Source organism: Phaseolus vulgaris, chromosome 11 (genome assembly GCF_051622355.1).
Source record: "Phaseolus vulgaris cultivar YP4 chromosome 11, ASM5162235v1, whole genome shotgun sequence".
Classification (NCBI taxonomy): domain Eukaryota; kingdom Viridiplantae; phylum Streptophyta; class Magnoliopsida; order Fabales; family Fabaceae; genus Phaseolus; species Phaseolus vulgaris.
Genome location: NC_143508.1, coordinates 45426249 through 45433226, shown reverse-complemented (window position 1 = coordinate 45433226; position 6978 = coordinate 45426249). Strand labels below are relative to the sequence as shown.

General features: G+C 31.1%; 1 non-coding gene across 1 annotated transcript; it reads right to left on the bottom strand.

Annotated features, from left to right (window-relative positions):
- Positions 1 to 1196: 1196 nt before the first annotated feature.
- Positions 1197 to 1269, bottom strand: TRNAA-AGC (transfer RNA alanine (anticodon AGC)). The gene has a single exon. It is a non-coding gene; the product is annotated as a tRNA-Ala (tRNA).
- Between the last annotated feature and the right edge of the window lie 5709 nt (positions 1270 to 6978).

The following is a 6978-nucleotide window of genomic DNA, read 5'->3' as shown; positions in this document are numbered from 1 at the left end:
CTGAAATTAAGAAACTACTCTTCAACGAATAATATGTGATCCAAGAAATTCAAAGAATGTCTCAAAAACCCAAGTTTTCACACAAAAAGTAATTATCTCTCAAGATGTTGTAATGATTCTCACAAAATAGATTTCATAAGTGTCTTTAAATCATTAGAGAAATAGAGTTTTACAAAAATTGAACTATCAATGTCAATGGATTAAAATTTTGTTTTAATTTATTGATTTCTCTTAAAGTGAAAATAATGGATTAATTCGAGTTTTCAATATGTTAAAACTTAATAGACAACAACTTTTTGAAAACTCAAGAATTTTTAATTTATTAAAAACAAGTTCTATTAGATTAAAAATCCATCAAAGAACCACTTGAGGTTTTAAGTGATTTTAACAAATTGATTTTATAAAATAACTAATTAAAATATTCACTTCATTTTTTAAATACTTTAATTAAAAATATTTTAATAGATTAAAATATCATTTCAATCCATTAAAATTATCTTAATTACCAATAATAAATTGTAAGATGTTCAAATATATTCAAAAATAATTTTTGGATCATTAACTTTGATAAAAAAAACATCGACTCATTTAAAGAAAATAAACTCACACACAAAATTATTTATATATATATATATATATATATATATATATAATTTTGAAGCTGGATTCATCAAATACATAAGCTTCAACTACACTACAAATTCTCCCTAGTGAAAACAATCTAGTTGAGTGTGTGGGTGATGAATTTTTGTTATGCAAATATTTTTTTGTGATATTAATTTTTAATTTTGATCTTTTTAGATACTTATAGAAAATAACATACTCTTGAAAAATATGAAAAACTAATCGGTCTTCTTTTACATATGTATCCATTTTTCATAGAAGGTCATTTTAAAATTATTCATTCGCTAGAATTAATTGAGATTTGAAAATGACTAGCTACTAAAGTCAAATCATCAAACAAAATTGACTACATCAATGCTATTTTCTAATAAAATATGAAACCACATTTTAAATTAGAAACTAAATTAAATTTTTGAAAACAAAAGTTCCGAGATATAATTTAACCTAAGATCTTTTATTTGTAGTAAACATTTAATTAAAGAAAAGAAGAAAGACTAACGTAAGTAATTTATAAGGAAAGACACAATTTCAGCAACTATTATATTAATTTTCAAAAAGGTTTTACCAATAATTGGAGATGCGGGGTATCGATCCCCGTACCTCTCGCATGCTAAGCGAGCGCTCTACCATCTGAGCTACATCCCCATTGATAAATAATTTAAAATATATATATAGTATTATAACGTTTCAAGTCCAAAGTATACAAATTAAATATTCAATGTCAAAGAATAATTAAAGTTAAACACTTTTCAAACAAATTATTTTATATTTTATATATCTTAAATGAAATATGTTATATTAACTTGTTCTAACAAGAATATTTTACTACATGTACCGGTCGGGACCGGAAAGGCACAACAATCATTACGACTCTTCGGCTTTTATTCACCTCGAGCCTGGGGGGCAAGTGTATCGGTCGGGACCGGACGACCTCGTGGTTCAGATTAAAATTATCTCAAGTGTACCGGTCTGGACCGGACGACCGCATGGTTCAGATTAAAAATTATCTAACTAACGTGGTCACGCATAGGACAAACGGTTAATTCCCACTGAACAACAAACGCACGTGAGCACTCCCCAGATTTTCGGGAACACCCCCTGGATCCCAGGAAACCACCTAACACGACCCAAAAACCAGAAAACACGTGGCGAACCACTAACGACCCAGAGGGCCCAAGCCCAAGGGGAAAGTACAAAAGAAGGAAAAGAAAGAGAAAAAGGTATGTTTTTCAGATTATCAAAGATTCTCACTGAGAGAGATTACTGACTTGAGCGTCGGAGCACAATCGCAGGTACCCCCACCGGCCGACCGAGGCACGCGAGGAAGAAGGAAACTCGAAGGACAAGACAACTAAGACTGAAGCAGACACCTTGTATCGACGTGGACCAACATTACTCAGTCCCCAATATCCATACAGGTACACTACAAGTATATAATTTATAATATTTAAGACTGCCAGGTATAGTCCAGACTCTAATAATTAGTCTCATGGACGTTGAACTGTAGAATTTCAAAATTATCATTTACTGAAATTGGAGATAATGTTAGCTTCAGGTAAGAATACGTATTTTTATATTCTAAAAATTAAAACAATTCATGTTTGCAATTAAACTTTCAACTTATAACTATATATTATCCAGATCTTTTTATGCATTTTAGTTTTTAATTTTTAGAAAAGTAAAATTTTATATAAATGCGTATAAATTCTATATAAATAAATAAGTAAATGTAACCTTAAACTTAAACTAACTTATGTATGTATACACTTATAAAATGTTTCAAAATATATTAGAATTCAACTTCTTTCTATAATACTTGAACGGATTGAGATTAAACTAAAGTTATCTAGAGTATAAAGGGTTCAACGTATAGAGTCCTTCACTGTGAAGAAAACTCAAATTCGCTAAGGAAAGACTTGAAGTCATCATGCACCAAAAATAGAAAGAAATGAATTTCGGTTGAAGACAAGCTCAAGTCAAAGAATACTTCATAGTTAAGAAAAGCAAGTGTTGGGCTCAACTTGGAGCGAATCCATAACAAATCCCTGAATATGAGAAACCTAAGAATTGGGCTTGAAGCCCAAAGATTACTTCAACATGAAGAAAGCTAATCGGCTGAACGAATTGGTATGTGTTGAGCTGAAGCCAAATCTGCTTAATATCCTAGAGCTTCCTCTTAAAAATCTATAAATAGGGACCTCTGAGCTTCATTTCAAATTAGAGGTCTCGAGAAAAATCAAGAAGGACAAGGGGCTCTAAGAGACAGAGAAATTAAGAAGAATAAAACCTCAAAGTTGAAGCCTAAACAGAATCATCTAAAGGAAAGGATCAAAAGCCTAAGGTAACCAACAACATTCAAGGATTCATGTTTGTTCTTCTTTAACTTCTCATATTGAGTATTCACTATAAGACTTTATTATGAGTTGATAAACTTATCATGTCGGGATTCAAAAGCAATGTGATATTTCTTAAGTTATTGTTGTTTATGAATGCTTGTTTTTATTTGAGATTCGAATTTATTGGGCTTGGTAGTATGCTTAATGCTCAATGGTGAGGAATGACCATTGATGCATGAATGAGATTGGAAGGTGACTTCATGAATTTAAACCCTAACAAACTAGCCATGGATCTCAATAGTCATAGAGCATGAAGCTGAGGATATAGTGAATTGTTTCATCTTAATGCAGAAATAAGGTATAACAATGCAAGGAATTGATTAGGATAAATTATGGTTCTAGATAATCTCATGCGAGGAATCAACTTGGTTTGGCCGTAAGGAATAATGAGTTTGATTAAACATAGCATATATAAATAACAATAATAAGAGCGATTAATAAAGCTCTTTCAATCCTAACATTTGTATTATATTATCAATCTTTTACTCTAGTTGTTTGTTAAAGCTTCGCCTCATGATATAAATATGATAGTAGTATTATTATAGTTAGTTATTTATGAAATATATGCAATCAACCTCTGTTTTTCACATCACTTCATCTATAAAGTTATTTCTGGTGTGGTAAACATTAATTCCTTCTGGATATGACAACCCTCAACTATACAATAGTTGACTCGATTTGCTTGCCAAGAAAAGGATTTTAAATCTACCCCAACAAGATGCAATTATAAATATGAAGCTTTTGTGCCTCTTTTACCAAAGTTAATAATCCTAGAATTATTTCTAAATGTTTTTAAACGTTTTAGAACTTAATGTTTGTATTAAGGTAATTTTAATGGATTAAAATGATATTTTAATCTATTAATATATTTTATTGAAGTAATATGTTAAAATCACTTAAAACCTTAAGTAGTTATGTGATTTTTTTTTAATTTGTTATAACTTTGTTTTTAATAGATTGAAAATTCTTGGGTTTTCATATGGCTGTTTGATTCTTCTATAAGTTCAAGTGTTACTGTTTGTTTCATTTCAGTGTTGTTGGTTGAAATTAGATAGGGTTTCTAATTTCTGAAGGGTAATAGCGGGTTACTTGTGGGTAGAACACTCTTGTAGAGTGCAAGAGTTGTGTTTATTTTTTAGTCTTTTGTATTGTAAAGACTTGTGATTAGGTGAATATTGGTTGGTTTAGTTGAGAAGTTGGATGTAACCCTTGTGGAAGAGTGAACAAGTATAAAACAATTGTGTGAATCTTTCTCTTTCTCTCTCTCTCTTTCTCTCTAACAAATTAATTCTCTAATTAGGAAAAATTTTAATTGGTTGATTTTGCTAATTTTTAACTATAACTAAATTTTAAGGTGTTGTTTTGTATTATGAGAATATTTTAATTAGTTGATATTTCTAAGAACTTCATTCTATATTTTTTTAAGGAAAAATTTAGAAGTTCAATTCACTCCTCCCTCCTTGAACTTGGCCTATCTTTTTAACAATTGGTATTAGAGTTGGTTCTTGAAAAACACTTAAGATTTGGTCTTGTTTTTTGAAATGGCTAAGAACAAGTTGTCTTTTAGTGAGGGTACCTTTATTAACAGACCACCCTTATTTGAAAGTGTGAACTATCAATTCAGGAAGGTTAAAATGAAAATAGTTATTGAATCAATTGATCAATGAATTTGTGATGCAATTATTAATGGTTCTTATGTGCCTAAACATATGATAAATAATAAGCTTGTTGATAAACCATGGGTTGATTGGTCAAAAATTGAAAATAATAAAGCTCAGTATGATTGTATGGCAAAGAAGATTATAACTTCTATATTGAATGTGGATGAATTTTTCAAGGTCTCTCAATGCACTTCGACCAAGAAAATGTTGGATATCTTAGGGGTGACACATGAAGCACCTCAGATGTAAAGAGTGTCAAAAAGCATATCTTGATACAAACTATAAACTCTCTATGATGTAGTAGGGGGAGACCATAACATATGTGCAGAAGAGTTTTAAACACATTGTAAACCATATTATTGATCTTGGGAAGATTTTTTATAAAGAGGAGATGAACATCAAGATCTTGAAGTGTTTGGATAGAAGTTAGTGATAAGTGTCTAATTTCAGTAATATTTCGTATTAAAATATAGGTACTTTATGAGTATTTATTGCTAATTACATATAAAATAATCCCTACTTTATGAATTTATATCTTTTTACATTTTTTATGATCTTTATTTGAATAAGGGCATTTTATTCCCAAATTTGGTGTTAATTGCATGTTTCTAGGGAAGATTGAAGTTTTTTTGGGTCATGATTTAGTTTAAAATAAATAAATAAATAAATGTTTAGAGTAGAATATGATTTATTTAATTTTGTAATTGTTAAATAACCCTAATCATGTATTTAGACCAACTAGACTAGGATTTTTTGTCTTGTATTTGACTTAGGGTAAGATAAAGGTTAGTGTTAGGATTCTTAACCCACTTAGGGTTTCATTTGGGCTTCCATTGGCTAAAAGGAAACCCTAGGTTGATCCTAGAGGCAAGGAGGGCACACCAAGGAGGGATGTACAACTAAGTAGGCACATGAGAAGCTTGAGAGGGGCAAGGAGAGTGTGACTAGTCACATGACACTCTCTATTTAGCTCTTCCAAATCTAGGGTTTATTTTTTAATTTAAATTTTTGAATTTTGGCTATCTTTTGCAGACTATAGCACTATAAATAAATGTGTTCAACTCAGGTAAAATTCAACTTGAATGAAAAGAGTTATATTACCCATATTTTGCCATAAACATTTGTTCTTGAACTCTCTCTAGGATAGTCTTTTGTGTAGTCTCCCTTAAATTCCTTCTTAATGAGTTGACCTCCACTTAAATTCCAAAGTATTATGTATGCATTTCCAGCATCTTCCACAACCCGATACAAAATTACAATCAAAAGAATGCTAGAAGAATCATGCTGTCAAATTTCAATGATCCAGAAAAGAATAGGAGGAAGAGTTGTGACCAATTCAACGTGGCGCACTGAGAGTCTTAATTCTTAGGCTCGATTAAAACCATGGAGATGAATGGCATTAAAAAAAAATGTTTTGGAAGGCTTGCATGGATATATACGAGACCCCTTTCTTTTTGTTTTTTGTTACTTTCGCCACCATCATTTGGGCCCACGATTTTTTTTATATATACCAGTTTTGGGCCGCTTCTTCCTGCACCTCCATACCTTCTTCTCTCACCTCCATAGATTTTCGTATTTTCAAAAATACCCCTCTATAATAAGTCATTTTTCAAAATTGTAATTAGCTTCTGGATTATAAAGTCTTTTTTCATATGCATGATTACTTTCTGGATTACATAATCTGAAAGTCTTTTTTAGGTTCCGGATTATGTAATATGGAAATCTTTTTTCAAATGCGTTTCCGGATTATCTAATATGGAAGTTACTCTATGGGGGTGACAAGAGAAGGATAAAAATGTATTTTTATGTTGTGTATGGAGGTGGCAGAAGAAGATACGGAGGTGCAGGAAGAAACAGTCCCAGTTTTGTTAATAAAAAGGAAAATATTGGCCCATTTTGCTAGCGTACAGTTTTCGCTATTCGCCACTCATTCCTTATAATCTGACCCTACCATTTAAAATATTCCTTTGACCCAGCGATTCCACTGTTTAACACCCACGTTTTCATATCTATATGACCTTTGTACAAAGGCTGAATCAATTCCGTTGGGACTCTTTCTTCCTGCACCTCCATATCTTCTTCTAGCACCTCCATACACAACATGAAAATACATTTTTATCCTTCTTGTGCCACCCCCATAGAATAACTTCTGGATTATGTAATCCGGAAACGCATTTGAAAAACACTTCCGGATTACATAATCCGGAAGTTAAAAAAAACTTCCAGATTATGTAATCCGTAAAGTAATCATGCATCTGAAAAAAGACTTCCGGATTATATAATCCGGAAGTTAATTA